We start from the raw sequence: 7,122 nt of genomic DNA on the forward strand, positions 1-7,122 counted from the left end.
TGCAAAAGCGTTCGATATAGTTCCGCACACACGGCTCATGTGTAAGGTAAAGTCTACAGGCTTGGAAATACCAGTTTGTAAATGGAGAGGAAAAGGATATCGGGGAACTGGGGAAAGTGCAGAGAAGGGCAACCAAACTGATAAGAGGAATGGAGGAGCTCAGCTATGAGGAAAGATTAGAAGAACTGGATTTATTCACTCTTGAGAAGAGGAGAATAAGGGGGGATATGATCAACATGTACAAATATATAATGGGTCCATATAGTGAACTTGGTGTTGAGTTATTCACTTTACGGTCAACACTGAGGACAAGGGGGCACTCTTTACGTCTAGAGGAAAAGAGATTTAATCTCCAAATACGGAAAGGTTTCTTCACAGTGAGGCCCCGTACACACGACCGAGTTTCTCGGCAGAATTCAGCCAGAAACTCGATCGGAGACGTATTCTGCCGAGAAACCCGGCCGTGTGTACACTTTCGGCCGAGGAAACCGACGAGGTTCTCGTCGTGCCAAATAGAGAACATGTTCTCTATTTCCTCGTTAGTCAACGGGGAAACTTGGCTCGCCGAGATCCTCGGCGGCTTCACAATGAACTCGACGAGCAAAACTATGTGTTTTGCCCGTCGAGTTCCTCGGACGTGTGTACGGGGCCTAAGAGACTCCCTCCAGAGGTGGTTCTGGCCAGCTCAGTAGATTGCTTTAAGAAAGGCCTGGATACTTTCCTAAATGTACAGAATATAACTGAGTACTAAGATTTGTAGGTAAAGTTGATCCGGGGTAAATCCGATTGCCTCTCGGGGATCAGGAAGGAATTTTTTCCCCTGCTGTAGCAAATTGGATCATGCTCTGTTGGGGTTTTTCGCCTTCCTCTGGATCAACTGTGGGTATAGAATTGGGTATATGGGATTGTATGATATTATTATTATTTGATTTTTTTATGGTTGAACTGGATGGACTTGTGTCTTTTTTCAACCTGACTAACTATGTAACTATGTAACAGCGGCCCATGGCTGCACAATGACCATTGGAATGGGCGCTTAGACCCCTTTCACAGTGGAGCCGCTTGTGCGTTAGCGGTAAAGCACTGCTTGTTTTAACGGCGCTTTTCAGCCACTAGCAGTGAGCTTTTAACCCCAAAGAAAGGGTTAAAAACGCCCCTGCTGCGTCGCTTCCGAACCGCTTTTCAGATCCCTCGGAAGCGCTGCCCATTCATTGCAATGGGCAGGGGTGGTTTAGGAGTGGTGTATACAGCGCTCCCAAACCGCCCCAAAGATGCTGCTTGCAAGACTTTTTCTAACGTCCCGCAAGCGCACCGCCCCAAAGGCTTTCACACTTGGGCAGCATGGGAGGCAGTTTTCAGGTGCTTTACAGGCACTATTTCTAGCGCTAAAACGCCTGAAAACTGCCTCAGTGTGAAAAGGGTCTTATAGTCTCCACTAGAAGCAAATGCAACAGAGTGACAACTGGGAGACAGGAACAGAACGTTGTCACCCTATTACAGTGTCTGGCGAAAGGCCTTCATGGCAGGATCACCAGGTTTATTTTTTTTAAACAAAGCTGCAGATTTTAAAATGCTGAAGATGACTTTTGAAATTACATTAACATGTGAATGATTGGTTTTATATAAATAAGCGATATCAGAGACTTTTCTTGCATTTCAGAAAGTCTGACATTCAGTAATTGTCCAGGCAGTAGAATTGACTATTCATACTGGGGTACTGTATTTAAAACCCCCCCCGGTGATCTTACATCACAAGCCTTGTCACTTGTGGTTTTATGGTAATAGTAGCAGGAAACCCAATAGGAATGCAATTGTTTGTGGCCATCCGGGCTGTGATTCCTCTCCGTTGTGCTTTCACTGTCACGTTGGGTTCACTGCTCAAAAGCCTCAACTATCTTTTCAGCCCTTCTATGGGTGCTGTAATCATATTGCAGTGTTACATAACATCAGTAACATCTGCTGTGCAACAGAAAACCGGCATATGTGACAGCTCAGCAGAAATCCTGCTGCACTCTCTAATTCTGCCTGGTGTCAAGGCTTTGGGAGAGGGGGTGGGGAAGCCCTTCGAAGAAACAGCGGCGTTAGACAATTTAAAGGGGAAAGACAGGAGCAGACATACTCCTTCCTCCAGACTCAGATTTTGTATTAAACTAAGCTTAAAGTGGGATTTTCAGGAACTTCTACATTTGTTTTCAGTTCCTGTTTTATGTTTGCACTAGGGTTGTCCCCATACCAGCACCGAAACTTTTTTTTCAAGTACTCGCCGATACCGAATACCGATACTTTTTTTTAATCTCATGTGACAGCGGCACATGTGTCAGTAGTTTTTTTTTTTTTTTTTTTTATCTTTAACAATTTGTTTTTAATTTTTAATTTTTTTTTACAATTTTTTTTATTTATAATGCTTTTTAGGTAATGCTTAAGGTAGGGGGGGGGGGGGGGGATGGACCGTGTCTGTGTGTTTTTTTATTCTTTCTTTTTTTTTTTTTTAGCCCTGTTGGGGGGGCTTTGGTGAGATATCAGGGGTCTTAACAGACCTCTGACATCTTCCCTTTGAGACAGGGAAAGGGACTAGGGACACATGTTCCCCTGTCCATTTCTCAGCAGCAACAGCTGCGCCGAAAATGAAAGGAGAGAAGACAGCGTCTTCTCTTCATTCATAAACTGAAACATTGTAATCACAGTTTACAATGTTTCAGTTATGTGAATAGACAGAGTCAGTGATCACTGACTGTCCATTTGGAGCAGTAAGGAGCCGGATTTACCGGCTCCTACCCTGCTCTCCATCCTGACATTTCCATGGGGTGGAGGAGGAGCACGGAAGGGAAGAGAAACACGGCGGAATGCACGGGATACATGGTGGGATACACGGCGGGATGCACAACGGCGGGATACACGACAGGATACATGGCGGGAAGCACAGGATACACGGAGGGATACACGGGATACAAGGAGGGAGGGAGACAGACTGCAGCAAAACAGAGGGGGGCTGGAGGAGGACACGGGACAGTCAGCGTTGATCGTGTGTGGGGGAGTTAAAGCACCAATCACCGCTGATTTTAAAGCAGCTGAAAGCCGCGCGAGGGGGAGGGGTGTAGAGAGAAGCGGAGAAATTAATTTTAAATCTATACAGCAGTGATCGGTGCTTGTAACTTCCCCACGCACTGATCACCGCTGACAGTACAAGTATCAGGTGAAGCATCGGGAGCATTTGCACGAGTACAAGTACTCGGGCAAATGATTGGCATCGGTCCCAATACCGATACTAGTATCGGTATCGGGACAACCCTAGTTTGCACCCATGGCACTCCTATTGAAGTATACAGGCCCAAAAACATGCTCTCCTGTCCCACGGATGCTCTTGTACTTCTTTGTCGCAACAAGTGACAGCTTGCTAAGATATGAATAGAATTTTATTTAAATCTGATGCCAAGAGCTTCTGGAAACCCAGGTATGAATGAGACCTAAACTCAATCACTAAAATCTCATACAATCTGGTAATGTAATTTCAGCAGTTGTTTTCAGTCCTGTGAAATTTGCAACTTTCATCATTAAATTATTCCGGAGCCTGCCGTGAGGGTCCTTGTTTAGGCATTTCCTGTTATAAGGTGACAACTGTCTCCCAGCTGTGCTCTTTCAACGTCATTCTTTTACATGTGTCCCGGTGCACATGCATGCTCCCCCTCTAATGTACCAGTCAGCTCCAATACGGGATCGTTTAACATGGATTGTAAAAGGGGTGTCACTTTAACACAAAAACTTCAGGTACCAATGATGTTAACATTTTCATTAAACGTCATTGTTTTGGCTGTGCAAAATGGAAGCCTCGCTTGGCACCTCCATTCACTGACGCGGTTCACTAAAGAGACTTGATTAGTGGTGAAACGCATCAGTGAGGGACCGTCCCAGGTGAAGCTTCCAGTGTGCACACCCAGAAAAATGTTTTAAGAAAAGGCTGACATCATCGGTGTGCAGCCATGATTTGTGATTTCAAGTGTTACTAAACCCACAACAGTCAAATCAGTCTGTATATGCAGCATAGCATGCTAGTTATACTCACTGTGGAACTTGAGGGGTTAATCTGATGCATTGTGTAGAAAGGCTGTTTTATCCTGTATGCACAGCTCCTTCCCATCCCTGCACTGTCTGTGGGGAAGGCCACCTAAAACAGGCAGGGTAGCTAACCTGCACATGCTCAGTTGTGTCTTTTATGCTGGAGAGAATAATTACTGTACTTGTTCTCAGAGCTAGCCAGGTCACATGATATTGACATCACAAATGTGGTTGTGTATATAGGCTGAATTGGAAATCTCCTCCTTCCTGAACTCTCAACAATGAAGATTTATAAGCTGTGTGCACTATGGGGGGGGCAGATGAACTGATTTCATATTACTGAATTTAGTAACACTTTAACCTTCTATGGGGAGCATATGTGAGTTGTATCCTGCCCTCCTTGGAAACTGGCATGCTATGTAAGTTTGTGAGCGGTAATTTGTCTCATTACTTATATTGACTCCGTCATAGTAAAAAAAGAATCAGAAGAGACATCCCCCTAATAGAATAGGTATTTTACTGCGTGCAATACTATACGCTGTACACAGCGTGTATTAAGTCTGTGTGACTGAGCCCTAAAACATAGAAATGGTTAACCACTTGCCGACCACCTAACGAACATATACGTCGACAGAATGGCTTGTGTGGGCAAAGCAACGTACCTGTGCATTGCTTTGAAAATCTCGCCATCTGGGGCGACCATGACCGTGCCCGCGGGACCCCCGGACTCGATGTCCGCCGATGTCCCTTGATCGTGTCACGGAGCTGCAGAACGGGGGGATGCCATTGTAAACAAGGCATTTCCCTGTTCTGCCTAGTGACAGGACACTGATCTACTGCTCCCTGTGATCGGGAGCAGTGATCACTGTCGTGTCACTCGTAGCCCAGCCCACCACAGTTAGAATCACTCCCTAGGACACACTTAACCCCTTCCTCGCTTCTTAGTGGTAAACCCCTCCCCTGCCAGTGTTATTTACACACTAATCAGTGCATTTTTATAGCACTGATCGCTGTATACATGACAATGGTCCCAAAATAGCATCAAAAGTGTCCACCATAATGTCGCAGTCATGATAAAAATCACAGATCGCCACCATTATTAGTAAAAATAATAATAATAATAAAAATGCCATAAAACTATCCCCTATTTTGTAGACGCTATAACTTTTGCGCAAACCAATCAATATACGCGTATTGCGATTTTTTTTACCAAAAATGTGTAGAAGAATACTTTTTATTTTATGTATTTTTTGGGGGGATATTTATTATAGCAACGTAAAAAATATTGCTTTTTTTCTAAATTGTTGCTTTTTTCTTGTTTATAGCACAAAAAAATAAAAACCGCAGAGGTGATAAAATACCACCAAAAGAAAGCTCTATTTGTGGGAAAAAAGGCGTAAATGTTGTTTGGGTACCACATCGCATGACCGCGCAATTGTCAGGTAAAGCAACGCAGTGCCGAATCGCAAAAAGTGCTCTGGATAGGAAGGGGGTAAATTCTTCTGGCTGAAGTGGTTAAATTCGTTTTTTTGTGCTGACTATCTGGAGAATTGTTGTATTGTTCAGTGTGTTGCCTTAGGCCTCGTACACACGACCGAGGAACTCGACGGGCGAAACACATCGTTTTTTCCTCGTCGAGTTCCTTGTTAGGCTGTCGAGGAACTCGACAGGGCAAGTTTCTCCATTCCCGTCAAAGAAATAGAGAACGTGCTTTCTTTTTGGCTCGTCAAGTTTCTCGACAGTTTCCTCAACGAAAATGTACACACCACCGGTTTCCTCTGCAAAAAAATATCTCCCAGCAAGTTTCTTGCTGGTTTTTGCAGAGAAACTCGGTCGTGTGTACGAGGCCTAACCCCATGTACACCTTTCCTTTTGATAGTTATAAAATGATCTGAGCAGCTACCATATTGCTTTTAGAGGACCACAAAAACTTCCAAGTCACATGACACATACCCACCCACATGATTACCTTTGTGTTGTATAAGAACCCTTCATTGAAATTTGTTTAATAATTTGAGAAATTTGCCTTTTTTTTGTTTTAAAGCTAAACTTTCTTAGTTCATTTTATTATTATTTTAATTCTATTTTCTTTTAAATCTTGTCTATTTGACCATGTCATAGTTAGTAAGGTTGAAAAAAGAGACAAGTCCATCTAGTTCGATGTCCTTTTAAACAATAAAGGTGTAAGTCAATGAGAGCCCCTATAGATTGCACGCAATCCCCATGGCACGGGTCATGAATCCTCTTGCGGCTTCTGTGGAAATATTTCAGACACACTGCAGCCATTGTAAAGGCCTTGTCCTATTTATTACTGTATGCGTGGTGCTCGCAGGGTTATTAAGAGGACATGTGTCCATGTCAGTGACTTTTCTGAGGATAACTCGTAATCTTGCGGCGAAATAATTAAACTCATTGGCAGATATGATTTCCCGCCCCTTCTTCTGAAATCTTAGCATTTTATCCTAATGAAATATGATGCTATTTTTAGTTTCCCATATGTTAACGGACTCAACCGAGAATTTTATTCGGGCACAATTTGCATTCTTGTGCATTTTTTTCTTTCCCCATCAAAAATGTTACGTAATTATTCTTGGAAGGTTGAATTCAGTTCTTGGCTATAAATAAGGAGTGCGGACAAAGATGTATTCTTTTTAAGCAATAATTGCCATTTCAATCTTAGACAGTGTGCTGCTTCTTAGGCGTTGATAAGAGCTCTATATATAGTACTGCCACTTATCATGGACCTGTCAGTACTATATGCCAGCAGTACTCAGAACTTCCATGGTTCACACACAGTTAATGCGGTCTGTTTCAAATTCCTGAGTGGGGTGTATCATCCACCCATGAACTGTTGGGTAAGGTCCAGCTTACAGAACTTGTGGGAAAGTGTTATATGAATTAAAGCGAATATGTCGCCAACATGTTCAGGAGCTAGCCATTACGTAGAGATAAGCGGAGTATCGTGCTTATTTTTTTTAAAACAAGTTCTGTTTATTAATTTTAAGGCATAAATGTATTAAAATACAATACGATACAACACAAAAACAAGAATTTGCGTTCCACCAGTAA

The sequence above is a fragment of the Rana temporaria genome, chromosome 3 (genome assembly GCF_905171775.1).
Source record: "Rana temporaria chromosome 3, aRanTem1.1, whole genome shotgun sequence".
Lineage (NCBI taxonomy): Eukaryota > Metazoa > Chordata > Amphibia > Anura > Ranidae > Rana > Rana temporaria.